The sequence below is a fragment of the Saimiri boliviensis genome, chromosome 6 (genome assembly GCF_048565385.1).
Source record: "Saimiri boliviensis isolate mSaiBol1 chromosome 6, mSaiBol1.pri, whole genome shotgun sequence".
In the NCBI taxonomy this organism is placed as follows: Eukaryota; Metazoa; Chordata; class Mammalia; order Primates; family Cebidae; genus Saimiri; species Saimiri boliviensis.
Window position 1 is genome coordinate 65419546 of NC_133454.1, and position 25783 is coordinate 65445328.

General features: G+C 48.8%; 1 protein-coding gene across 1 annotated transcript in view; it reads left to right on the forward strand.

The window, feature by feature from the left end:
* Window positions 1-25783, forward strand: part of ST14 (ST14 transmembrane serine protease matriptase) — a 49590-nt gene that overhangs the window by 1096 nt on the left and 22711 nt on the right. The gene's annotated exons all lie outside the window — the stretch shown is intronic.

Genomic DNA, 25783 nt, shown 5'->3' on the forward strand with positions numbered 1-25783 from the left:
CAGGTTTCCTGGAAGGCCAGAGCATACCAGGTCAGGGCGGCGCTGAGAGGCAGGGGCTGTTTGGCAGAGACTTTTGCTCCTCTGCAAATGATGGCCTCCCTGTCCTGCCAACCCTCACTTTCTCCCCTACTCCCGGGTGCTCCTGAGTTCCATAACCTCCGCCGTTGCTCCCAAATCAGGCCTGATTTTGGTGCTATCTGAGATCAATTCCTTTTCTCCAAGCAGCATCCCGACTCAGGGAGCTGGCAGAAATTCAGACGCTAAGGGCTTTGGAGGCTGCCTGCACCACAGACAGGACCTGGGGCTGGCCTCTGTTGTTTTCTCCACTTTTCACCCTCAACAAGGAAGGAAGCTTCCAGTGCATTTGGAAGCTAGGGCCCTTGCCCTGGCAGTGTCTGTGCCCTGCCGTAAGGCAGATTCACCTTCTCATCCTTGCTCTAATTCCTATATTTGTGAGTCCTTGCTAATTGCCTATTTGGGACTCTAGACTCCTGCCTCCTCAACAGAGAGCCTGCTGTTTGGAATTTATTTCAGGGCAGTCCTATGCCCCCACCCTAAGTTTGTTCTTCTTCACTTCCCTTTTTGAGACTCTCTTGCCCACACTGGGAAAGCAGGGTCTTCCTGGTGGTGCATCCCAGCCTCTTCTCTGAGCCATCTCGCCTCCCGACAGCGGCCAATGTGGGGTTCACCTTTCACTCTGCTCCAGGATCCCACATTGAACAGAGTTCTCCTGTTAACTTGCAAGCCCTGGCTTTCGTTTCCTCTCCTCTGTAAAGCTCATTTGCTCTCTGCACCCTCGGGCTGTTCCTTCCCGCTCTGCTTCTGTGATTGTCCTTCTCATGGCTTGCTCTTTGTCTTTTCTCCCGCCAGGTTACTGAGCTAACTCCGTACCTTGCCCTGGGCCAGGCATGGCTGAAGGGAAGGCTCTCGGAGACTAGCAAGATGTGGTTGTTTCCTTTTTTTTTTTTTTTTTGAGACAGAGTTTCGCTCTTGTTACCCAGGCTGGAGTGCAATGGCGCGATCTCGGCTCACCGCAACCTCCGCCTCCTGGGTTTAGGCAATTCTCCTGCCTCAGCCTCCTGAGTAGCTGGGATTACAGGCACGTGCCACCATGCCCAGCTAATTTTTTGTATTTTTAGTAGAGACGGGGTTTCACCATGTTGACCAGGATGGTCTCGATTTCTTGACCTCGTGATCCACCCGCCTCGGCCTCCCAAAGTGCTGGGATTACAGGCTTGAGCCACCGTGCCAAGCCTTCTGGTTCCTTTAAAGAACATCCAGTCTGGAGAGCATAGCTAAGAGACGCGTGCCAAAGTTAGCTGTGAGGCGGAGTATCCAGCGGAAAGTGACCATAGCTCATTTCCATGTCTTACAGATTTCTCCCACCCCTGGCTTCACCAGAAATCTCAGTCCCTGGGATCACCTTGTAGTGTGTGTTTGCAGCTGGCATCTCCATCCCTGGCCCGGAGGTGTGGCTGCTGCCTCTGGGTTTGCTGTCTGGGTCAGCAGAGCCTGGCTCACAAGGGTGCTGTTGTTCCTGGGTTCCTTTGTCCCCAGCTGCAGTTTGGTGGTACTTGTATCTGACTGTGTCCCCTTCCCAAGGCTGATGGCGTGACCCCCGCCCCACTCCCACTGTTCCCATCAAGTGTTCTCCATGGCCTCCAGAGCCCTGATGCACATTACTAAATCTGGGGATGGTGTGAGCCCAGCCTTCGAGCAAGCAGGGGCACAGATGCCACTCCTTATGGCCATTAAAGAGAACCAGGAAGCTTGCCTCCCTAGGGTCTTGATTCCTGTTGAATATTTGATGGTGACGACGAAGCTGCCTTGATATCCACTGGTTCCTTCTCAGGTCACGATTGCCCTAGTAAGACTCAGCATCCCTTAGGCATCAGAGACCAGGGTTGGAAAATTGGATGTTGTGTGGTCCAAATCAGATGTCTGGGGGCTTGGCTGTACGACTCTGCCTATTCAGAGAGTCATCTGCTTGTCAATTGGTCAACCATTCAGGCATTCATTCACATAACACATACCTGCTAGGTAACCCACTGACTGAGCCTGTGCCAGGTGCTGGGATCTTCCCCACTGCAGCCCCTGCCCTTGGGGCCACCGAGGGTAGTGTGGGGTACAGGGAGCTAAATTCTGACTCATGAGTACTAGCTTCTACATAAGTCCTGGGTGAGCACATGGCATCTCTCTAACTCAGGCTGGAAGGGCCAGGCTGGCAAATTCGTGCTGCAGGCACCTGTGATGTGGGGCAGGAGGTAACATGTGGCTGAGACCCGGGGCCACCTTGTCTAGCCACGTGATCTCAGAGATGTTTCCCAATATCTCTAAGCCTTGGTTTCTGTGGCTGTAAAACGGGGATGACATATATGTTCCATGTTTGTTGAAAGGATTAAGAAGGATACTTTACATGAAAGCCCTTTGTAAGTTGCAGTGTGGTGTTCAAATGATGCAGCTTGAGTTTTCGAGTTGAAAGGGACTTGAGACAAGCAGGAAGGTGATATAGTATCAGTAGGAGATGCATGTCAAGAGGCTGAGAACCCAGGTTGTCAGTGGGGCACCGACCTTGCAGAGGAGTCTTCCTGCCCTGCCAAACACAGGGAAATGCCCCAAGGAGTCAAGAAACCACTTGCCAGCAACAGAGACCTCTTCCTAAGGCCTTCTGGTTTTCATTCTCCCCAACTGCGCCCTTAACGTAACTTCTAGGAGAAAGATCTTTCTATGAAAAGAAAATGTGTGCCAGCTGTATATCCCTTTCTCCCTTTCATCCCCTGCCCCTCCCACCTTAGAAAATTAAAGTTCTATTTTGTTTCATTTTTTAGAGATGGGGGCGCGGGTCTCGCTATTTTGCCCACGCTGGACTCGAACTCTTGGGCTCAGGCGATGGATCCTCCTTGTCTCAGACTTCTAAGTAGTTGACGTTACAGACGTGGCCACTGTGCCTGCATAAAACTTTAGAGAACTGCCTTCTTCTCTACAGCATGTGCGGGGCAGGTGTGTGCAGGGGGTGAGGGAGAGGGTCAGGAAGGCAGAAGGGAGCCGGAAGCTAGGATTGTCCTGTACGTGCAGCCCCAGCTGCTGGAGTAGACAGGAAGTCTGCCTTCTCTGGGGGCTTTTTGGACCCTTCCCTCTGCCTTGGCCCTGGGAACACCTGGAAATTCCTCGTTTAGGAGTTGGGAAAACTGAGGAAGAGAAGATGCTCCTAGCCTGATGGCTGCCTTCACCTGCTCTCAGTGGAAATGGCCCGATGCCACGTTGTCCCAGGCTGCAGCAGGACAACCCGTCACAGCTCTCTTCTGCTGCCTGGCCCTTACTCTGCTCCCTGGGAACCAGCCTACCTACTGCTGTGGCCAGTGGCCTCTGTCCCTCGGACACTTCGGTCCTGGAGTTCCCTGATGTCTGTTGTCTGTTCCTTCTCTGGTCTGTGGTTCTGCCCAGACTGGTGGCTCATGTCTCTCTCTCTTTTTTTTTTTTTTTTTTTTTAGATGGAGTTTCGCTCTTGTTACCCAGGCTGGAGTGCAATGGCGCGATCTCGGCTCACTGCAACCTCCGCCTCCTGGGTTCAGGCAATTCTCCTGCCTCAGCCTCCTGAGTAGCTGGGATTACAGGCACGTGCCACCATGCCCAGCTAATTTTTTTTTTTTTTTTGTATTTTTTTTTTTTTTTTAGTAGAGACGGGGTTTCACTATGTTGACCGGGATGGTCTCGATCTCTTGACCTCGTGATCCACCCGCCTCGGCCTCCCAAAGTGCTGGGATTACAGGCTTGAGCCACCGCGCCTGGCCTCATGTCTCTCTTAAGAGAGAAGTTGTCTTTGGAAGAGGAAGGGAAATGTGACAGAGCCCCCAGGAGCCAGGTCCTGAAAATGGTGTTGCTTCTGACATTGTGCAGTGATTACTAGAGTGTCTAGGATACTAATCATCATTAGCATTTATTGAGCATGGCTGGCTCTTTGTCTTTTTTCCTGCCAAGCTTCATTGAACTAACTCTGTGCCTAGTCCTGGGTCAGGCATGGCTGAAGGGAAGGCCGAAGGGAAGTAAGATGTGGTCTTACTGGTCTTTGAGACCAAGTATTACCCGTCTCAGAGATAAGTGCTGTTATTATTTCTTTTTCTTTCCTTTTTTTTTTTAAGACCCTTGGTGACAGGGTCTCCCTCTGTCACCAAGGCTGGAGTGCAGTGCTACAATCATGGCTTACTGCCACCTTAATCTCCTGGGCTCAAGCAGTTCTCCCGCCTCAGTTTCCTGAGTAGCTGGGACTGCAGGTGGGCACCACCATGCCTGGCTAATTTTTGTATTTTTTGTAGAGGCAGGGTCTTGCTATGTTGCCCAAGCTGCGTTTGAACTCCTGGGCTCAAGTGATCTGCCTGCCTCAGCCTCCCAAAGTGCTGGGACTACAGGTGTGAGCCACCACACCCAGCCTTATTATTATTACCTTTTTATAGGTGAGGACAATGGAACACAGAGAGGCTGAGTAACTTGCCTGAGGTCACAGAGCAAAATAGTGCTGGAATCCGGATTGGAGCCCAGGTAGTCTGGCCCTGCTGTATCCTATGTGGACTGTGACAGGGGTGTCAGCCCACAGGACTCAGGAGGGGATGGCATACTAAAGGTTGAGAATTCATCTGATTTGGGTAAGAAACTGGATGTCTCTTCTCAGGGTGTTTCTGAGATGCCTGGGACTAAATTATAGAAACCACTTGGTAGGATGGGAATAGAAACTTCCGGAATTCTCAGAGGTCTTAGCATGGCCTGGTTGGCAGTGGTGAGAAGTGTGTTTGGCGTTTGCTCATAGCTCTTGGGCAGTAGCTGCCCTTTTTGCTTTGTTAAGAACCTTTCCAGAAGCAGCTCCCTGCTAAAAATTCTGTCTCAGATACTCCTATTATCAGAATTTGCCTATTTGGCCTGGGCTTTGCAATATTTCAGGATTTTTTTCCGAATACTGTGATAGTCAGCTAACTGATCAAAATCTTGGATCTTTTGACTCTTTTTGGCCCACGTTGGTGATGCGGAGGTGGTAGTGGTGATGGTGAAAGGGTAAAGAAGAATGTGATGACAGTTATTTCTACCTTTCACTCAATATCTACATTTCAATTCATGACCTCACTTTATCCTCACAACAGCCATGTGGGGAGGCCGGGCTGGTGGCTCAAGCCTGTAATCCCAGCACTTTGGGAGGCCGAGGCGGGTGGATCACGAGGTCAAGAGATCGAGACCATCCTGGTCAACAAGGTGAAACCCCGCCTCTACCTAAAATACAAAAATTAGCTGGGCATGGTGGCACGTGCCTGTAATCCCAGCTACTCGGGAGGCTGAGGCAGAAGAATCGCTTGAACCCAGGAGGCGGAGGCTGCGGTGAGCCGAGATCGCGCCATCGCACTCCAACCTGGGTAACAAGAGCGAAACTCCGTCTCAAAAAAAAAAAAAAGAAAAAGAAAAAACACACACACAAAATTAGCTGGGAGTGGTGGCAGGTGCCTGTTATTCCAGCTACTCGAGAGGCTGAGGCAGGAGAATTGCTTGAATCTGAGAAGGGGAGGTTGCAGTGAGCTGAGATGATGCCATTGCACTCCAGCCTGGGTGACAGAGCAAGACTCCATCTCAAAAACAAAACAAAACAAAACCAGCTATGTGGGAAAAAAGAATGCCCAGTTCACAGATGAGAATACCAAGGCTCAAAGGGTTTGTGTAAAGGCAGTAAGAAGTAGAGCAAGAACTCAAACTTAGATCTGCACAACTTCAAAGCCTGTGAGCTCATCACGATGCCATTATAAAACTGTATTCCAGAGATGGCGGTGATGGTTTCGTATCCCCAGAAAATGGATAGAACATGTTATTCACCAGAGAGCTGTGAGCACATAAAAAGGAAGTGGCGATCACCTGGCGCCTGTGTGGGTGCGCTGCAAACATCATAGAAAACCGACTTGTCTGGTTTCCCCTTTTGATGCGGTTTCTTAGCTGGTGGACCAGGAGCACAGCTGGATATGTAATTTCAACAGGCTTTACATTGATGTCGCTTTATGTATTTACATATGATTAAAAATTATGGTGGAAGTTTTAAAATGAAAAACGATTCACCCACCCATGCCAACAAATCCTTTTTCACACCTCTTTCCCTTCCTTACTGTGTGTGGTTCAGCGTATCGAGTTGGTGGTCGTGCACACATCCCTTGTATCGTGGGCAAGGTGTTTGATTGGCTCCTGTCTGCTAGGCTCCAAGCCCTGGGTGCTGGAAGATGGAAGGTCTGGTAGGCTTGTGTCTGATTGAATGGCTGTGCCTAAGTGGGGACCGTTCCTGAGTCCACATCACTTTGGGTAGCGACCTCAGGCTGCCCCTCACTCCTTCCTGGGTTCTGTACCATTCGTTATTTAGTAACAGCTCAGATGAGGACCTGGGGCATTTGTCTATCAGCTCTTTAGATGACACCAGCTGGGAGGGAAAGGCTGATACCTTGTATGACTTGATTATGAGTCACAGCATCTGGACAGCCTGCCTGATAGGCTGCACTGAGCAGAATGTATCCATCTGGGTCAGGAGTCAGTGCTGTGCTCATTGCACCACCTCCCTCAATCATGGAACAGAAACCATGAGATCCGGAGTTCTGAGCTGACAGCGAGCCCAGGAGAGACCAGGCATGGAAGTGTGACCGCCCAAAGTCGAAGTGTGTTTTCTTCCCCTCCCGTTTTTATTTGGTTATACCTTTAAAAATTATCATCAAAAGGGTTAATATGTACATATTTAAAGAAAACTTGGGCCTGGCATGGTGGCTTATGTCTGTAATCTTTTTTTTTTTTTGCAAGTTGGAAAACAGTTTAATGATCACTCACCAAAATCCACAGGAGAATCTTAAATGTTTACAAGCACCAGTTACTCCACAATTCCTGCCTTTACCACGTCCTTCATGGTAGAGTATCACAAATAAAAGTTTCTGGTTGTTTCATCTACTTAAAACCCGATGTAAGAAACGAACTAAGTCTTAGCAACTTTAGGCTTCAGTGTGAAACCATTAAAGCTCTTGGCACATAAGGAGGCTGAGGCAGGAGGACTGCTTCAAGCCAAGAGTTCATGACCAGCCTGGGCAACAAAGCAAGACCGCATATCCATAAAAAATAAAAATAAGTTAACTGGACACAGTAGTGTGTGTCTGTAGTCCTACCTACTCAGGAGATTGAGGTGGGAGCGTCACTTAAGCCCAGGAATTCAAGGCTGCAGTCATGCCACTGCACTCCAGCACTCCAGCCTGGGTGACACAGCAAGACCCTATCTTAAAAAAAAAAAAAAAAAAAAAAAATCAAACTCTCTTGGAAAGGTTTTCTCTCTGAAAGCAATTCTCTTGTCCAGAAGATGTTTATGGCCCACACATCTTCCAACTGGCCAAGACAGTTAAATACTTCAAAATGCTCCAAGAGGTCCCAAAATTTAGTCAAGGCAAGTATCAAACAGGCTACATACTTTCTAGGTGTGACAAATAATCAGAGTTTTGACAGATTGAAATCATGGAATCCTTGGAGGACTGAGATGCTAAAGCACCAGCAGACAGTCTTATAGGAAGTCTGGAACCAATACTTCTTCCGTCAGTAATAGGCCTTTCTAGGCTTTGGTCTAGAAGAAGATGATTTTTTTGTGCTTCGAGTTAGGGATCTGTCCTTTTGACTTTAACCTTCTAACGGCTTCCCTCATATGTTTGGGTTGCAGTGGTGGCATTTCTCCCCACTTCTCACACACATCCAGTGCTGCTTCTACCACCACCCCGACGAAAACCTTGGAAATGCCAGACATAGCAATAACAACATTCTGAGACACAGAGGTGCCGGTGATGCACTGGATCAGCCTTTTGATGGCTGCCTTAGGGAAAGCTGAGTGGCGATACATTTCATAACGGTTCGGCTGCTCTTCAGAAAAAGAAGAAACCAGGATTTGCACCTTCTGAATCTCATCTTCATCTACCTTCTGCTTCTTCTCTTTCTTTTTTTCTTTTTCTTTTTTTTTTCTGAGACGGAGTTTCGCTCCTGCTACCCAGGCTGGAGTGCAATGGCGCCATCTCGGCTCACCGCAACCTCCGCCTCCTGGGTTCAGGCAATTCTCCTGCCTCAGCCTCCTGAGTAGCTGGGATTACAGGCACGCACCACCATGCCTGGCTGATTTTTGTATTTTTAGAGAAACGGGGTTTCACCATGTTGACAAGGATGGTCTCGATCTCTCGACCTCGTGATCCACCCGTCTCGGCCTCCCAAAGTGCTGGGATTACAGGCCTGAGCCACCGCGCCTGGCCTGCTTCTTCTCTTTCTTTGATATCTATTTTCAGTTTTTTGGCTGCAGGAGTAAGTAATGATGAGTCTTCCCTTTCAACTGCTGTTAAATATGAGACATCCTGACTCTTGAGCTCGCCTTCCTCCGCTGCAGCTTCTTTTAAGTCCGCATCTGTGTCTCCGTCAGTTTCCTCTGGGATTCCATCCGTATCGGTAGCACCTGGGTCCCCGGCACAGCAACCGTCTCATCCGACTCCCCTGTCTCTCCACATTTGTCAGTGGGTGACTCGCGGGCATCGTCCATCGCAGATAGGATTGGAGGGGAAAGGAGATTGCAGCACTGTCTGAGGCTGGAGCTCGGAACCCCGAGCTGTCACGTCTGTAATCTTAGCACTTTGCGAAGCCCAGGTGGGTGGATCATGAGGTCAGAAGATCGAGACCATCCTAGCCAACAAGGTGAAGCCCCGTCCGTCTCTACTAAAATATAAAAAATTAGCCAGGTGTGGTGATGTGCACCTGTAGTCCTAGCTACTTGAGAGGCAGAGGCAGGGGAATCTTTGAAGCCGGGAGGTGGAGATTGCAGTGAGCCAAGATCACACCACTGCACTCCAGCCTGGGTGACTGAGTAAGACTCTGTTAAAAAAAAAAAAAAAAAAAAAAAAAAAAAAAAAAAAAAAATTCTCATCACAACATTTAGGAAGGTTTTTTTTTTTTTTGTCACAATATAGAAATGTACAATGTAAAACGTGAAATTCCTCTAAAATTTCCTCTCCCAGCTTTTAGAACCTCTGTAAATGGTTTGGTTGATTTTCTCCCCCAAGTTTTATGTGTGTGTTCTGCTGTTTGTGTGCACATCTATTCTCCTCCAAATGGAGGAGTCACTAATTCCACTCTGCAGTAAAGCCATGATTGTGATTAATGAACTTATTAAACATTCATTAGATATCATACCTCATGATTGCATTGTGGAGCAAGACAAAGCTCCTTCTCTCCCCTGTCACAGGAGGCTAGAAGGGAAGGTGTTGGGGAGGGATCTCCCAGAGTTACTCCAAGGAAACGCCTCAGCTGAGTTTGAAGGGCAGAAGTGACTATTTTTTTCTTTCTGAGACAGGGACTTGCTCTGTCGCCGAGATTGGAGTGCGGTGGCGCAATCTCAGCTCACTGCAACCTCCACCTCCTGAGTCGAAGCAATTATCCTGCCTCAGCCTCCCAAGGAGCTGGAATTACAGGTGTGTGCCACCACACGCAGCTAATTTTTGTATTTTTGGTAGAGACGGGGCTTCACCATATTGCCAGGTGGGTTTTGAATTCCTGGCCTCAAGTGATCTACCTGCCTTGGCCTCCCAAAGTGCTGGAATTGCAGGCATGAGCCACTGCACCCAGACTATTTTTTTCTTTTCTTTTTTTTTTTTTTTGAGATGGCATTTCACTGTTGTTGCCCAGACAGGATTACAGGCACGTGCCACCATGCCTGGCTAATTTTTGTAGTTTTAGTGGAGACAGGGTTTCTCCATACTGATCAGGCTGGTCTCGAACTCCTGATCTCAGGTGATCCACCTGCCTTGGCCTCCCTGTCTGTTGTTGCCCAGACAGGGGTGCAATGGCACGATCTCGGCTCACCCAAACCTCCACCTCCCAGGTTCAAGCGATTCTCCTGCCTCAGCTTCCTGAGTAGATGGAATTACAGGCATGAGCCACTGTGCCTGGTCCTATTTTTTTAATTTAACGTTCTATCTTAGATAGCTTTTCCACCTTATTATCTACTTTTTGAAAAAAAATGTTTTTGATTGCCTTATGGGCTTTCATCAAGGGAACACATCTTTCTTTCTTTCTTCTTATAATTGTTTCATTGTTTGAGTGTGTTACTTGAATGCATTATTGGACAATTAATGGAAAAAGAGCACAAACAGAATGAGGGAGGTAATTAGCAAGCAGCCCCTGTGGAGGCCACGCTGGTTAGACCTCTTGTGGGTTACGCTGGTGAATTCTGGAAACAGTGTCTTCAAGGGAATATGGTTAAGGCTGAGATTGAATCAGATGGCCAGAGGTTTAGAAAACATTTTGTTTGAATAATCAGAGGAGTTGAGGATGTTTAGCCAGAGGAGGTGCAGACTGAGAGAGCCACCAGCACCAATGTAGACCTTCCACTGGGGAGTCTCCTGAGCTGGAGAAACTGGGCTGCTTCTGTTGCAGTGCTAATTAGTGCAGTGGTGATTGCGGTGCTAATCACCCTTGGCGGAAGGAAGAGCTTCCTAATGATGGTACTAAGGAAAACGCTATTTCCTCCAAAAGAATCGTCCCGGCAGGATGAGAGGTGGGTGACATGCCCTCTAGAATCTGTCCCAGCTCTGAGAATCCAGTTCCAAGGGTAGACCCAGCAGTTCTCCCCTCATTTGTAGCCTATTCCTTGTATCCAGGAGAGAGTCTGGTTCTAATAGAGGACACAGACCTCTCAGTGCCCTCCCCTGGAGGCCCGTTTTAGTTGGTCCTTTTCCCGAAACAGGTGCTCAGATTTGTAGCTGTGGAAGGGTGTTTCAGAACCTAGCCAGGCGGCAGGCGGGCTTAGGCTTTCCTGCTAGCTTCTGCAGATCCTTGGGTTCCCCAAGGCAGAAACAGACCGTGGCGCCTCCATGCCATGGAATTCGACTCAGCCATGAAAAGGAACAAGCAACTTAAATTGCTGATGGATGCAGCAACTTAATGACCTCCAGGGAATGTTGTGCAGTTAAAATAAAGCCAACAGTTCCGTACATACTGTATTATTTATTTATATAACATAATTTTTTTTTTTTTTTTTTTGAGATGGAGTTTCGCTCTCGTTACCCAGGCTGGAGTGCAATGGCGCGATCTCGGCTCACCGCAACCTCCGCCTCCTGGGCTCAGGCAATTCTCCTGCCTCAGCCTCCTAAGTAGCTGGGATTACAGGCATGCACCACCATGCCCAGCTAGTTTTTTTGTATTTTTAGTAGAGACGGGGTTTCACCATGTTGACCAGGATGGTCTCGATCTTTCGACCTCGTGATCCACCCGCCTCGGCCTCCCAAAGTGCTGGGATTACAGGCTTGAGCCACCGCGCCCGGCTATATAACGTAATTTTGAAGTGACACCATGTTAGCAGCAGGCACAGATTGGTGATTGCGGTGCTGAAGGAGTGGGGAACAGGAGGGAGGTGGCTGTGGTTACAGAAGCCACAGGACATCCTCTTGTAGGAGCTGTTCAAATTTGACTGTGATGCTGGAGAGAAGCCTCTGCTAGTGATGACATACATAGAACTTAATACTCACATGCGTAGCAGTGAGACGGGAAATCTGAATAAGATCTGCGGATGATACCGCTGCTGTGGTATCATGGTGTGGTTTTATGAGGTGTGACTATTGGGGGAAACTGGGCCAGCTGTACAAGTTCGTACAACAATCTCAACAATCTCAGTGTTATTTTCCTACAACTGCATGGGAACCTACAAGCTTCTCAATAAAAACATCAGTAATAAAAGACGCATTAGCTCGTGAAATCAGAATGTGGATTTAGTAAAAAGTCAAGAAAATGAATGAAAAGAAGTTACGAGGCACTGGCTGCAGCTCTTGTTTCTCTTACTGGGTTTTGGGGGCTCTGCCTGCTTGTGTGACTTGGGGCGGGAGGAAGGTGGGGTGGCTAGGCCCGGAAGTGGGTCTTTGGCGCATAAGGAGAGGGCTGGTGTAAACAGTGGGATTAGACAGTCATGGGTGGAATTCTCTGGCTAGAATTAGCAAAAGAGGTTATGTCCTGGTGTGTGCGTTTTGGGGGCGACACACTGAACTGAAGCCCAGGAGAGGAGGCGATTGAGCAGAGTCCAATCTTAGATGGGGTCTCAGGACAGTGGGTGGCCAGGCCAGGTCTGACCTCAGAGAGCTTGGGGACTGCCAGCAGAGCCCGGAGGTGTGGACTGAGTATTTTCTACCCTTCTTGGTTGAAGGCACTTGGCACCTGGTGGATTATTCCAGCCTGCCCTGGGGAGGCTGCCTAAGTCTGGTTATGGGGAGAGAAGACCTTCCATCAGTCCATCAATTAATCAATCCAGTGCTACCTCTGGGCAAGGCTGAGGGTGGAGGGGGAGGGAGAAAGGCAGTAGGAAGAGGAAACCAGGCACCACGACCACCCAGGACTGCCAGGTCCACCCAGCATGGTGCAGGTTGGGGAGGAGGTGAGGCCCCTCGGAAAAGTACTGTGACTTGGCGTGGTCCAGGGAGGATTCCTGGCGAGGCTGAGCTTTGGCCTGTGTGCTCGAGGGCAGGCAGGGTTCTGTAGGCGGTAGGGGAGACCAGCCATTCTGAGCAGACAGATGGGACTGCCTAGGAATCTCTTGGTTCCTAGTAGGCTTGGGGGACCTCCTGGCTAGACCCGAGGTCCGAGTTGGGGGAGCCAGTGTCCTTAGACCAATGTTGAAGGGTGACAACCCATATACAGGGATGGGGACAGCAGGGGTCTGTCTCTTGGGCCCAAGAAGTGAGTTTTGTAGTAGATAGAGTTTTGCAGTAGATAGAGTTTTGCAGAGTGTTCCTTTTTTTCTTTTGAAATCAATACTGTATTTGTTTTGATTTAGACTACTTTATTGAGGTACAATTGATATACAAATAAGCCGTACCTATTTAATGTGTACAACCTGATAAGTGGACCTATGGTGACACCAGGGACACCGTCACCATAAGTTAGGCTGTAAAAATATCCACCACCTTCCAAAGTTTCCTCCTGCCCTCTTTATCTATTATTCTGTTTATCTATAATAATAATTATTTTGTGGCAAGAACACTTAATACAAGATCTCTTATTGAATGTACGGACTACCTTTTGTTTACCCATTCATTGGCTAAGTTTGTTTCCACATCTTGGCTTTTGTGAACAGTGCTGCAGTGAGTATGGGATTCAGCTCTCCCTTCAGGGTCCTGGTTTCAATTCCTTCCTTTGGATGAATACCCGGAAGTGGGCTTGCTGGGTCAGCAGAGCATGACCCCTCTGGGCTTCAGTGGGCTTTCCTGCAATATTGGCAGGGAGGTGGGGGGTCTCGTGAGTGGTGCAAGGTCAGAGATAACGAGGTGCCTGCACATTTGTGTCTTTCCACAAGGTCAGACTTTTATTGATGCAATTTCAATCATAAAAGCCACGAACCACATGGAGCGCTCCAAGAGACAATTCTCCTTAGTACTTCCTGCTCACTAGGCGTCAGAGCCTTGGGCACACCGGCTGAAGCTGCGCCACAAGTGAGTCAGCGCTGCAAACCGTACATAGTAATATACTTAATCGATATATAAATGTACAGATTAAACATTCCACATCAGAGTAACATTTATCATCAAGAGAAAGGGGTTAGGAAAAAGGGCTAATGAACTAGTCCAGGGAGAGCCGGGAAGACGAAAAGAACCTCCTGCCCTGACCTGGGCAGGCTGTCGGTTTCATGGGAAAGAGTTTCTGATGTCGGCAGAGCCTTCGCCGGCAGATGCTAGGTGCTTATCATGAATGACAGCAGGATAGTGTCAATTAAGACAGCCATGTTAGGCTGCTGAAGTCCTGCTCTTTTCTCTTGTTTTGTTTTTTGTTTCTTTTGTTTGGCTTTTTTTTTTTTTTTTTTTTTTTTTGACAGGGTCTTGCTCTGTTGCCCAAGCTGGAGTGCAGTGGCGTGATCACAGCTCACTGCAGCCTCAACATCCCAGGCTCCAGTGATCCTCCCATCGCAGCCCACTAAGTAGCTGTGCCACCATGCTGAACTAATTAAAAAATAAAATTTTGTAGAGATTGGGTCTCACTGCATTGCCCAGGCTTGTCTCAAACTCCTGGGCTCAAACAATCCTCTCACTTCAGCCTCCCAAAATGCTGGGATTCCAGGCATGAGCCACTGTGCCTGGCTGTCCTATTTTTTTTTTTTTTTTTGAGGTGGAGTTTCGCTTTTGTTACCCGGGCTGGAGTGCAATGGCGCGATCTCGGCTCACCACAACCTCCTCCTCCTGGGTTCAGGCAATTCTCCTGCCTCAGCCTCCTGAGTAGCTGGGATTACAGTCATGCGCCACCATGCCCAGCTAATTTTTTGTATTTTTAGTAGAGATGGGGTTTCACCATGTTGACCAGGATGGTCTTTATCTCTTGACCTCATGATCCACCTGCCTCGGCCTCCCAAAGTGCTGGGATTACAGGCGTGAGCCACCGCGCCCGGCCCTCGGCTGTCCTCTTTTTATGGCCACAGAGTCCTGTACTGAGGACTGACAGTGGAGGAGTATGCTTGTATATCCTTGTCTGGTTGGATGCTGTGTTTATTTATCTGCAGGACGTCTTGTCCCTGCTGACAAAGCGAAACGTAAGATGATGTCTTTTTCTAAGATGGAGTTACTTATGTCAAGGGTGCTCTGTGAAAGCCTCACACATCTGCAGTGGGACCCTGTGTGGGGGCAAAGAACTGGCTTCAGGCAGGACTGCCTGACACAAGTCTCTTCTTTCCTTTCTGGGGAGCCGGTGCAGGGGAGGGTGTGGTGTGATCAGGTCAGTGGTCAGGGCTGAGAGCCCGAGTCATTGGGGTAAATACTTTTCTCGGTGCCTCAGTTTTCCCCTCTTAAAAGTGGGTTAATAACCCCTTATGACCTTCCAAATAGAACATAATTAGCTAATTCCGGCTAATGACAGAGGACTACATACTGTATCTCTTTGATTTTAATTTATCCACCCACTGTTCACCCATCTGCCCAAAGCCAGGCGGCCCCATTCCTCCCTTTGGTCTGGTAGAGCAGCTGGAGTTCAGATTCAAACTTCAAAACAAAATGAAAGCTGGGCACAGTGGCTTATGCTTGTAATCCCAGCACTTTGGGAGGCCGAGGCGAGCAGGTCACCTGAGATCAGGAGTTTGAGACCAGCCTGGCCAACATGGCAAAATGCCGTCTCTTCTAAAAATACAAAAATTAGCCAGATGTGGTGATGGGCGCCTGTAATCCCAGGTACTCAGGAGGCTGAGGCAGGAGAGTCGTTTGAACCGGGAGGCAGAGTTTGTGGTGAGTTGAGTTGGTGCCACTGCACTCCAGACTGGGCAACAGAGCAAGATTCAGTCTTAAAAAAAATAAATAAATAAAGCCCACCCAAAATGAAAGACCTTACCAGCACAAGTCTAGTGTGTGGGCCTCAAAGACCAGTGGGTTTGGTTCAATTCAGAACGAAGAAAAAAAAAAAAGACCAGTGGGGAGTGGCCTGGCAAGTCTGCCCAGGAGTCCAGGAGCCAGTCCTTGGCTGGCCTGCACCCACCCAACTTTGCCACTCTGCCCTGACCCATGCTCCAGAGGGGCTCTGCTGCTGTCCTGCTTCCCTGAAGCCTCTCCATCCACTGGGGATGCAGGGACCGGCCTCCGGGAGAGAGAAGAAGGCCAACCAGGGTGCCCCTACCCACTCATGCCCATGGTTGAATTACCCCACAAGGCCAGAGAGTGCTGGCCAGGTCACAGCATGCTCTGGGCCTCAGCTTACACATCAAGCTTCTGGTAGTTTTCAAAAACATTTTTTAAAGCAATGAAAACCTTCTTTCAAATATATTTTTTTGCAAGGCCTCAAAATAATGGAACAATTGGCTTAAAGCAGGAGCAGGGCACAGTGGGTCTCTGGATCATTCCTTAAGACAAGTTGGGGATTCAAAACCACAGACAGACCCAGGGCAGCAGGAGGAGCGAGACTGCAGCCCCAGGAGCTGCTCTGCCACCTCTGAGGGCTCCCAAGGGATTGTGAGGGAGGTGGTGGCCGCAGCAAACACACTCATTGTTTTTGACATCTTTGTGCCATGTAGGTATTTTCAATAAATATCACCTCTGATTCTTAAAGCGACTAGGTTTGATTTTCAGATGAAAAAAGGGTCAAGAGGCTTTATCAAAAACCCAGATAGCTGAAAGTGTGGCAGAGCTGAATTTTGAACCCAAATCTATCTGACTCCAAAGCTAGTGTTGCCCCCAGACCCACGCCAGGCCCTTTGCTGCTTCTCCTGGGGGTGGGGTGTGTGGATGTGGGGTGGGGGTGGGGTGGCAGTTATGACCAACTCCCTGTAGAGAGCCACCCTTGACGTAAGTAACTCCATCTTAGAAAAAGACTTCATCTTACCTTTCATAGGGCAGTTTGCCGACAAGGACGAGGTGTTTGCTTGATAAATTTAAAGACTGCATCCATCCAGACAAGCACACTCCTCCACTGTCAGTCCTCACCAGAGGACTCTGTGGCCATAAAAAGAGCAGGACTTTGGCTGTTCACCCTCTGTTGGCACTGGAGATAAGCACCCAACATCCACTGCCAAAGGCTCTGCTCACATCACAGACTCTTCCCTGAAAGACTGATGAACCGCCCAGCCCAGCCCAGCCCAGACTTTTTTAGTCTTCATGGCTCTCTGTGGACTGGTTCATTAACCCCTTTTCCTATCCCTTCTCTTGATATGTTTTTCAGGTTTGCCGTAAGTGTTACCTCATGGTTCCTGATGATTATAAGTCTGGTATATCTTGCATGGCTCTGCATGCCGAGAGAGCATTTGTATAGGAGAACTGCAGGTTATGTTGTGCTCCTAACAGATGTCTTCTCTGAATTTCATTTATGGCTGGAATTTCCAGCCGAGTGGCAAATTCATTATATCTATCACATCCCGTCCCTAAGATAGCTGATTTTCTTGGATTCCTTTGTCCCTGTGTTAGATTGTTCTAAGTCCATCTCCAGATTTTGTTGGGCCTAAATATGGGTGCACAGCTCTCTAGGCTGATGTGATCCAGTCCCAGAGGGCTAGAACACATCTTGGCTGATTGGTTTTTCTTTCTTTCTTTCTTTCTTTTTTTTGAGACAGTCTTACTCTGTCGCCAGGCGCCATGCTCGAGTGCAGTGGCATGATCTCAGCTCACTGAAACCTCTGCTGGGTTCAGCAATTCTCCTGCCTCAGCCTCCCGAGTAGCTGGGACTACAGATGCATGGCACCATGCCCAGCTAATTTTTGTATTTTTTAGTAGAGAGGGGATTTCACCATGTTGGCCAGGATAGTTTTGATCTCTTGACCTTGTGATCTGCCCGCCTTGGCCTCCCAGAGTGCTGGGATTACAGACGTGAGCCACCGCGCCCAGCCTTCTTTCTTTCTTTCTTTTTTTTTTTTTGAGATGGAGTCTCCGTCTTGTCCAGGCTGGAGTGTGCAGTGGTGCGATCTCCGCTCACTGCAACCTTTGCCTGCCAGGTTCAAGAGATTGTCCTGTCTCAGCCTCTGAGTAGCTGGGACTACAGGTGTGTGCCACCACACCCGGTTAATTTTGTATTTATAGTAGATACGGGATTTCACCATATTGACCAGGCTGATCTCAAACTTCTGACCTCAGGTGACCCACCCGCCTCAGCCTCCCGAAGTGCTGGGATTACAGGCGTGAGCTACCACACCCAGCCTTGGCTGATTTGTTGATGGTTCTAATGGTTTATGATTTGGTAGTTTTATAGTAGTTCATGACGTTTCCTGCTTGTGCAGGGATCCGAGCCGTTTCTGTGCCTGATAGTGCCATGGTGTCTGCTCCATTCTCCCACAGATGGAGGGGCCAGTCCACATTGTGCTCTGTCTTTGGCAAAACTCTGTTCTTAGTTTCAGTAACTCTGCTGTGGTGTATTCTCTGTCCTCGCTGGTGTCCTGAGGTCTGCGATTCTCATAGTTATCATCAATAACTCTTTCTCTAGTTATCGTAGGTCTTTCTGTATATACCCACCCCAGTGGTCATTGTAATCTAAGTTCTCTGCAGGGGTTCCTCCCTAAAACTTACCTCTGACAGGGATTTACTTTTCCTTAAAATTCTTTGAGCTAGCTCTTTTCCTGTCTGGCAATCTGTGAGATACTTTGCATTAAAAGTGCAGGGGTTTGTTTCCCCTCAGGGATCATACAGGGAGTCCTTCTGACTTCCAAGTCTACTTGGGCATCTGTTTGATTTCCCACCTTGGTCAACCGTGTGAGTGGGGATTATGCAATAATTGGCTTTCTCTTCTTTCAGCCGAGTTAAAAATTTGTTTGGCCAATTCCCATCTCCTAAGTTGAGACCATGCTTACTATTTGCCCTTCTGGCTCCACCAGTTTCCCAGCCTGGCATCAGCCGAGACCGTGTCAGCTCTTGGAGCTATAGGACGTGGGTAAAGAACCCATCACCTGAGGTCTTCCTCAGGGAGCCAGACTTTCAAGAAGTGAGATTATGTTTCTTTTTCGAGAGGGTGGCAGTTTGTTTTTCAAACGACTTTATTTCTTTTTTTTTTTTTTTTTTGAGACGGAGTTTCACTCTTGTTACCCAGGCTGGAGTGCAATGGCGCGATCTCGGCTCACTGCAACCTCCGCCTCCTGGGTTCAGGCAATTCTCCTGCCTCAGCCTCCTGAGTAGCTGGGATTACAGGCACGTGCCACCATACCCAGCTAATTTTTGTATTTTTAGTAGAGACGGGGTTTCACCATGTTGACTAGGATGGTCTCGATCTGTTGACCTCGTGATCCACCCGCCTCGGCCTCCCAAAGTGCTGGGATTACAGGCTTGAGCCACCGCGCCCGGCTCAAACGACTTTATTTCTAATTTAAATGTTAGTGGAGGCTTTGGCCTTAGAATCCACTGTGCCAGCTATGCCTGCTAAGCTGATTGTGCCAATTCTCACGAGTGGTGCGAGGTCACAGACAACCAGGTCCGTGCACCTTTGTGTCTTTCCACAAAGTCAGAGATACTGATGCAACTTCAGTCACACCTGAGCCGCATGGAGTTCCCAAGGAGACAGGTCTCTTTAATACTTCCTGTTCACTCCATAGTCAGAGCTTCAGGCACACAGGCTCAAACCACTCCAGTCAACACTGCAAACCATACGTAATAATATACTTAACGAATATATAAAAGTATAGATTAGGGCCGGGTGCGGTGGCTCACGCCTATAATCCCAGCACTTTGGGAAGCCGAAGTGGGTGGATCACAAGGTCAAGAGATCGAGACCATCCTGGTCAACATGGTGAAACCCCGTCTCTACTAAAAATACAAAAAAGTAGCTGGGCATGGTGGCGCGTGCCTGTAATCCCAGCTACTCAGGAGGCTGAGGCAGGAGAATTGCCTGAACCCAGGAGGCGGAGGTTGCGGTGAGCCAAGATCGTGCCAGTGCACTCCAGCCTGGGTAACAAGAGCGAAACTCCGTCTCAAAAATAAATAAATAAATAAATAAGTATAGATTAAACATTCCACATCAAAGTAACATTTAACATCAAGAGAAAGGGGTTACGAAAAACGGTTAACACACCAGTCTAGGAAGAGCCACGAAGACAAAAGGAATCTCCTGGTCTGAGCTGGACCGTTTGTCAGTCTTGCAGGGAAGTTTCTGATGTTGGCAGAGCCTTCGATGGCGGATGAGGGGTGGTTATCATGAGCGACAGCACAATGCTGTCAGTGAAGACGGCATCTCGAGCTGCTGACGCCCTGCTCTTTTTATGGCCACAGAGTCCTCAGGTGAGGACTGACTGTGAAGGAGTGTGCTTGTGTGCTGTTGTCTGGTTGGATGTAGTCTTTATTTTGTTCTTGTTGTTTTTGGAGATGGAGTCTTGCTCTGTCGCCCAGGCTAAAGTGCAGTGGTGCGATCCTGGCTCATTGCAACCTCCGCCTCCAGGGTTCAGGCAATTCTCCTGCCTCAGCCTCCCAGGTAGCTGGGATTACAGACGCAGGCCACCATACCTGGCTAATTTTTGTGTTTTTAGTAGAGACAGGGTTTCACCATGTTAGTCAGGCTGGTCTCGAACTCCTGACCTTGTGATTCACCCACCTTGGCCTCCCAAAGTGCTGGGATTACAAGCGTGAGCCACCGTGCCTGGCCAAATATAGTCTTTATTTATAAAGCAAAATGTCTTGTCTCCCTGTTGGCAAAGTGCCCTTTGAAATGTAAGATGAAGTCTTTTTCTAAGACGGCGTTACTTATGTCAAGGGTGCTCTGTGCAAGGCTCCTGGTCCCTTGGCTGCATGGGAAGTGCTGGGAGTTGGGACAGGACCCTGACTTGAAACCTGCAGGAGCCGGCTGCTGGCTGGCAGAGACCCACTGGGTTTCTATGTTGACGAAGTCCTCACAGCAGTCCTCACAGCCGGCTGAGTCAGAGCCTGAGGGACTTTCCTTCAGGCTCCAACCAGGTGTGGAGACTTGTGGTTTACTTCCTTCTGTGGGAGATCTGGGCTGTGGGTCAGCTTTGTATTCCCCTGATGGGCTGGAGTTACAGATATTTCTGGATCTTCCTTGGGGCCCTGCAGCCCCGATTTCCAGCAGCTCCTTCTGGTAGGGCAGCTGAGGGCGGTGACGGGTCAGAGGGAAAGGTGGGCAGGCCGGAGTTTTGGGTTGTCCACTACCAGCTGGCTGGGCCTGCGGCTGGCCCTGTGCTCTCCGAGAAGGACTTGGAGTGTGTGTCTCTGGGAAAAGTGATAGCTTCGGGGACTTCTGGGACGATGCCTACAACCAATTGTGGGAGGGTCCCCAGGGCATGGAACAAAGTTCGACCTGGCACAGCAGCTCCCCTGCATCCCAGGTGGTTGCTCAAAATAGACCAGCTGAGGCTGTAAGCCAGCTCCTCCTGCTGGTGATGAGAAGGGTTGAGCCTCCTGGAAATGGTGGATGGTGTTTCTTCAACTTTCAGGTTCCCAAGAATGACCTGGGGCATTTGATAAAACCTTCCAAATCCCAGGCCCTGCTCCTGACTCATGACATCAGAATCTCCAGGGAGAGGAGCTTGGGACTCTGGATGTGGAAGAAACACTGCGTTTGCTTAAGTTGATTTTTATTGTTATTTTTAATGACCAGAGAAGTCCGAGAAATGCTGGGGGTTGTGATCAATGGGAACCTTAGGCTCTTGCAGGTTTTGTGAGAATTGGCTCCTAGAGAGATCGATTGCCTCTGGTTGGGGAGTAGGTGGGAGGATTCCAGTGTGGGCTTTCTTTTCCTTTCTCGTTTGCCCCTCGGTCATCCCCAGATAAGCACTCAAGTGTCCTCTCTTATGACACCCGGTGCTGGGTCCTGGACTGCCCTAAGTGGCAGGTGGGGTGAAGTCCCGCCCTCAGGAGCCCGCAGATGGGCTGACCGCCTGTTCTGTGCTCAGTTGCCGGAGCTTTCCAGTGGCTGCTGGTTTAACTAGGGAGTGCCTGTCTACGTGAGGCCTCTCCTAGCTGGAGATAGGTCCTTTTTCTAATCAGCAGCCTGATGAAGAGGCCTTCCTGTAACATCCCTCTGATATCTGTCTCCATTTAGTATTGTCATGGTTCTCATGACCCTGTTGGTGGTGATGACGTCATGGGATTGAAATCTGTCTCACCTGGTGGGTGGGTACACTGAGTCACTGAGTGTGTCAGTCAAGAACATTGGCCACAGATCAGTGGCACTTGACAGCAATACACAAATCCAGCCACCCCTGTCCTCGCCTCAGGTCTGAGCGGCACAGCTGGGTCCCTAGCGGGTGGCATCGCCCCTGCCCCTTGACCTTGATCTTCAGCCTCAGAAGCAGGTTACCTGTTGCCATGTGATTACCCTTCACGGTCCCTCCCCGGGATTCCAAGTGACCTCTTCAAGTTTCCAGGTTCAGCCCCTTCCATCCCAGCCGATCACACTTGACCATAGCCACAGGAGGAACAAGCTTTAGAAAAGGTCTGGCACGAAGCTTCGTTTTTCCCTGTCGGCTTTGGCTGGAATCTTGTGTGGGTTTGCAGGCGGTTGGCAGTATTTTGTTGTTTATAAGTGTGGGGGCTCTTCCCCGTTGCTTTTCTCTAAGAAAAACCACGCTCTGAGCTACCCATGGCAAATTCTGGCTTTGGACTTGTTGATCTCCGGAGCCAGTGGGGCATGGGCCCTGGAGGGTTTGCACCCAGTGACAGGTCTGAGTGGGTATTTAAGGAACCAGGAGAGTGTTCCTCTCAGAGGGAGGATTCTCTGGTTGACTCAGACAGAGTTTTGTTAGCTCAGCATTTAGCTTTCAGCCCTGGTGAGTTTCTGACTTATTGAGAGTAGGCTGGCCACAACAATCTTTCCTATATTATCAATTAAAGTAGGTCTCTTTTTTGGCCCTCTAGAAATCAGTGTTTTTTCTTTTGGTTTTGGAGAGTTGGGCTTCGGGGAGGATATGCGTCAGTTGCTCTAGCGTGCTTAAAGCAATGAGATAAGTTGAAACAGGACTTCTCCACTCTCCCTTCCTGGGTTTCTGGATCTGACCCCTCACTCCCTGTGGAAAGTTGGGTGAGATGGTGACGGTCAGATCTCCTCCCTGCTGGGTGGGATGGATGGTGGTCCCTGTTAGATCCTGGCCCTCTGGGGCTGTACCCTGCATGTCCTGAGCCCTTTATTCCCAACCACCCTCCTGTAAGTCATTCCTCGCCACCTTGTCGGAATGGCCTACAACTGAGCTGCATTTCTGGGCCCTTTGGCCAGGATCTAACTGGAGCGGGCCAGTAGGAAGAGGCTATGATAGCTACATGGCCTCTATCTGTGTTTATGGTAAGCAGACACCTGGCTTCACAGCACCGTTGTATGTGTGCACCTGCAAATGTGTTTACTTTTAAGAAAGAGAGACAGGAGAAGTGAAAGCAGGCACAGGCATATGTTCTCTCCTGTTAGCTCTGTGGCCCCGTAGAGAGGTGTTATGTCTACAGTTGAGCTGGGGTGGTTGGGAGCTCCCTGAGACCTTCCTTTCTCCTCCCCTGCCCCGGAGTTAAAGGAGCTTTGCTGCTTCACTGACTTGACTAACTTTGTGACCTTGGACAGGCCACCCCCTCTTTCAGCCTCAGTGTTCTTATCAATAAAATGATGGGATTATGCAATACTATCTCTATTACACCTGAAAATAGAGCCAGGAGCTAAGACTATAAAAGGAAGCAGCCTAGTTACTGATTAAATGGCACTTCTGGGCTGAATGGAGCCACCGAACTCACACCGCAGGGAGGGCGGTGGACCCCCAATTCAGCTAGCGCCACAGTGACAGCCTTGCTCCATGGCAGAGCCTGGGGTGACCCTGGATCTACTATTAATGCCCTCAGCCACCTTCCCCCTTCTCATGGGAGCCTCTGCCTACTTTTCTGTTCTCTTGAATTATTGCTCCCTGGATTCTGGAACCTAACCATGCTGGGAGGCAGAAAACCAGGAACAGATTCTGGATCTGCCACCAAGTGCAGAATGACCTTGCAAAATTAGCATTCTTCCTGCCTTCTCTATATAACAGGGGTGATAGCACAAGCGAGTCTTTTTTTCTTTTTTTTTTGAGACAGAGTTTCGCTCTTGTTACCCAGGCTGGAGTGCAATGGCGCGATCTCGGCTCACCGCAACCTCCGCCTCCTGGGTTCAGGCAATTCTCCTGCCTCAGCCTCCTGAGTAGCTGGGACTACAGGCACGCGCCACCATGCCCAGCTAATTTTTTGTATTTTTAGTAGAGACGGGGTTTCACCACGTTGACCAGGATGGTCTCGATCTGTTGACCTCGTGATCCACCCGCCTCGGCCTCCCAAAGTGCTGGGATTACAGGCGTGAGCCACCGCACCCGGCTCTTTTTTTTTTTTTTTTAAGTCAGAGTCTCACTGTCTCCAGGCTGGAGTGCAGTGGTGCAATCTCGGCTCACTGCAACCTCCGCCTCTCAGATTCAAGCAATTCTCCTGTCTCAGCCTCCTGAGTAGCTGGAACTAAAGGCACTCGCCACCACCCCAGCTAATTTTTGTATTTTTAGTAGAGTCAGGGTTTCACCATGTTTGGCCAGGATGGTCTCGATCTCTTGAGTTCATGATCCACCCATCTCGGCCTCCCAAAAGTGCTGGGATTACAGGTGTGAGTCCCCGCGCCCAGACGCACCAGTGAGGCTTGAATGATTCACAGGATTGTTGTGAGGATCCAGTAAGAAAATAGTTGTGAAATTACTCTGTGAATTGGACATACATCTAAAAATAATAAATTATTATTTTGTTACATTTCTTTCTTCTGTTTTTTTTTTTTTTTTCTGTTGTTGTTACATTTCTTTCTTCCGTGTTTTTTTTTTTTTTTTGTGTGTGTGTGAGATGTGGTTGGAAGGCTTGCCCAGGCTGGAAGGCAGCAGTATGATCGTGGCTCACTGCAGCCTCAGCCTTCCTGGGCTTAGATGATCCTCTTCCCTCAGTCTCTCAAGTAGCCAGGGCCACAGGTGCATGCTGCCACGCCTGGCTAGTTTTTTAATATTTTTGAGGAGATGGGATTTAGCCATGTTGCCAGGCTGGTCTTGAACTCGTGGACTCAAGTGATCCACCCAACTTGGCCTTTCATACTGCAGGCATGAGCCACCACGCCTGGCCCTTTTGTTAAATTTTTTTTGAGTCAAAGTCTTACTCTGTTGCCCAGGCTGGAGTGCAGTGGTATGATCTTGGCTCACTGCAACCTCTGCCTCCCGGGTTCAAGTGATTCTTTTTTTTTTTTTTTAATTTAAATTAAAGACAGGGTTTCACCATGTTGGCCAGGCTGGTCTTGAACTCCTGACCTCAGGTGATCTGCCTGCCTCGGTCTCCCAAAATGCTGGGATTACAGGCATGAGCCACCACGCCTGGCTTTTGTTACATTTCTTGTACATATGAACACATACATGGTTTGTTCAGAGTCTAACTGAAGTCTCGGTTTTCTCATTCTTAAATATGGTTAGACTACCAGAGGCCACCACATGTCTAAAGAAAAACTAGCCTGAAAGAAAGAAAGAAAATCAAAGGCGAAGTTCTAAAGATAACATAAAAATATCTAGTTGCAGCTGGGTGCAGTGGTGCACCCTGTAGTCCCAGCTACTCAGGAGGCTGAGGCAAGAGGATTCCTTGAGCCCAGGAGTTCAAGACCAGCCTGAGCAACATAGCAAGACCCTGTATCTATTTTTTTTTTTTTTTTCTGAGACACTGTTGTTGCCCAGGCTGGAGTGCAATGGCTTGATCTCAACTTACTGCAACCTCCACCTCTGGGTTCAAGCAATTCTCCTGCCTCAGCCTCCGGAGTAGCTGGAATTACAGGCATGTGCCACCACACCCAGCTATTTTGTATTCAGTAGAGACGGGGTTTCTTCATGTTGGTCAGGCTGGTCTCGAACTGCTGACCTCAGGTGATCCGCCCGCCTTGGCCTCCCAAAGTGCTGGGATTACAAGCATGAACCACCGGGCCCAGCCAACTCTGTATGTTAAAAAAAAAAAAAAAAAAAAAAAAAAAAAAAAGATTGCATTGAATCTGTAGCTAAATTTGAGAATAGATATCTTAATATTGAGTCCTCTAATCCATGAACAACATGTATTTCTCAGCTAATTTAGGTCTTTCAGAATTTCTCCCAGCAGTGTTTTGCATCTTTCAGTGTACAGGTTTTGTATATTTTTTTTTGGGTCAGATTTACCTCTAAGTATTTCATATTTTTGAAGCTATTGTAAATGGTGTCGTTTAGTTTTAGTTCCCAGTTGTTCATTGCTGATATGCCAGTACAAAGACAGCTACGGGAGTGTTTCTAGCAGCTTTATTTGTAGTGGCCTCAAATTGGAGACACCCCAAATGTTCATCAACAGGTGAACAGGGA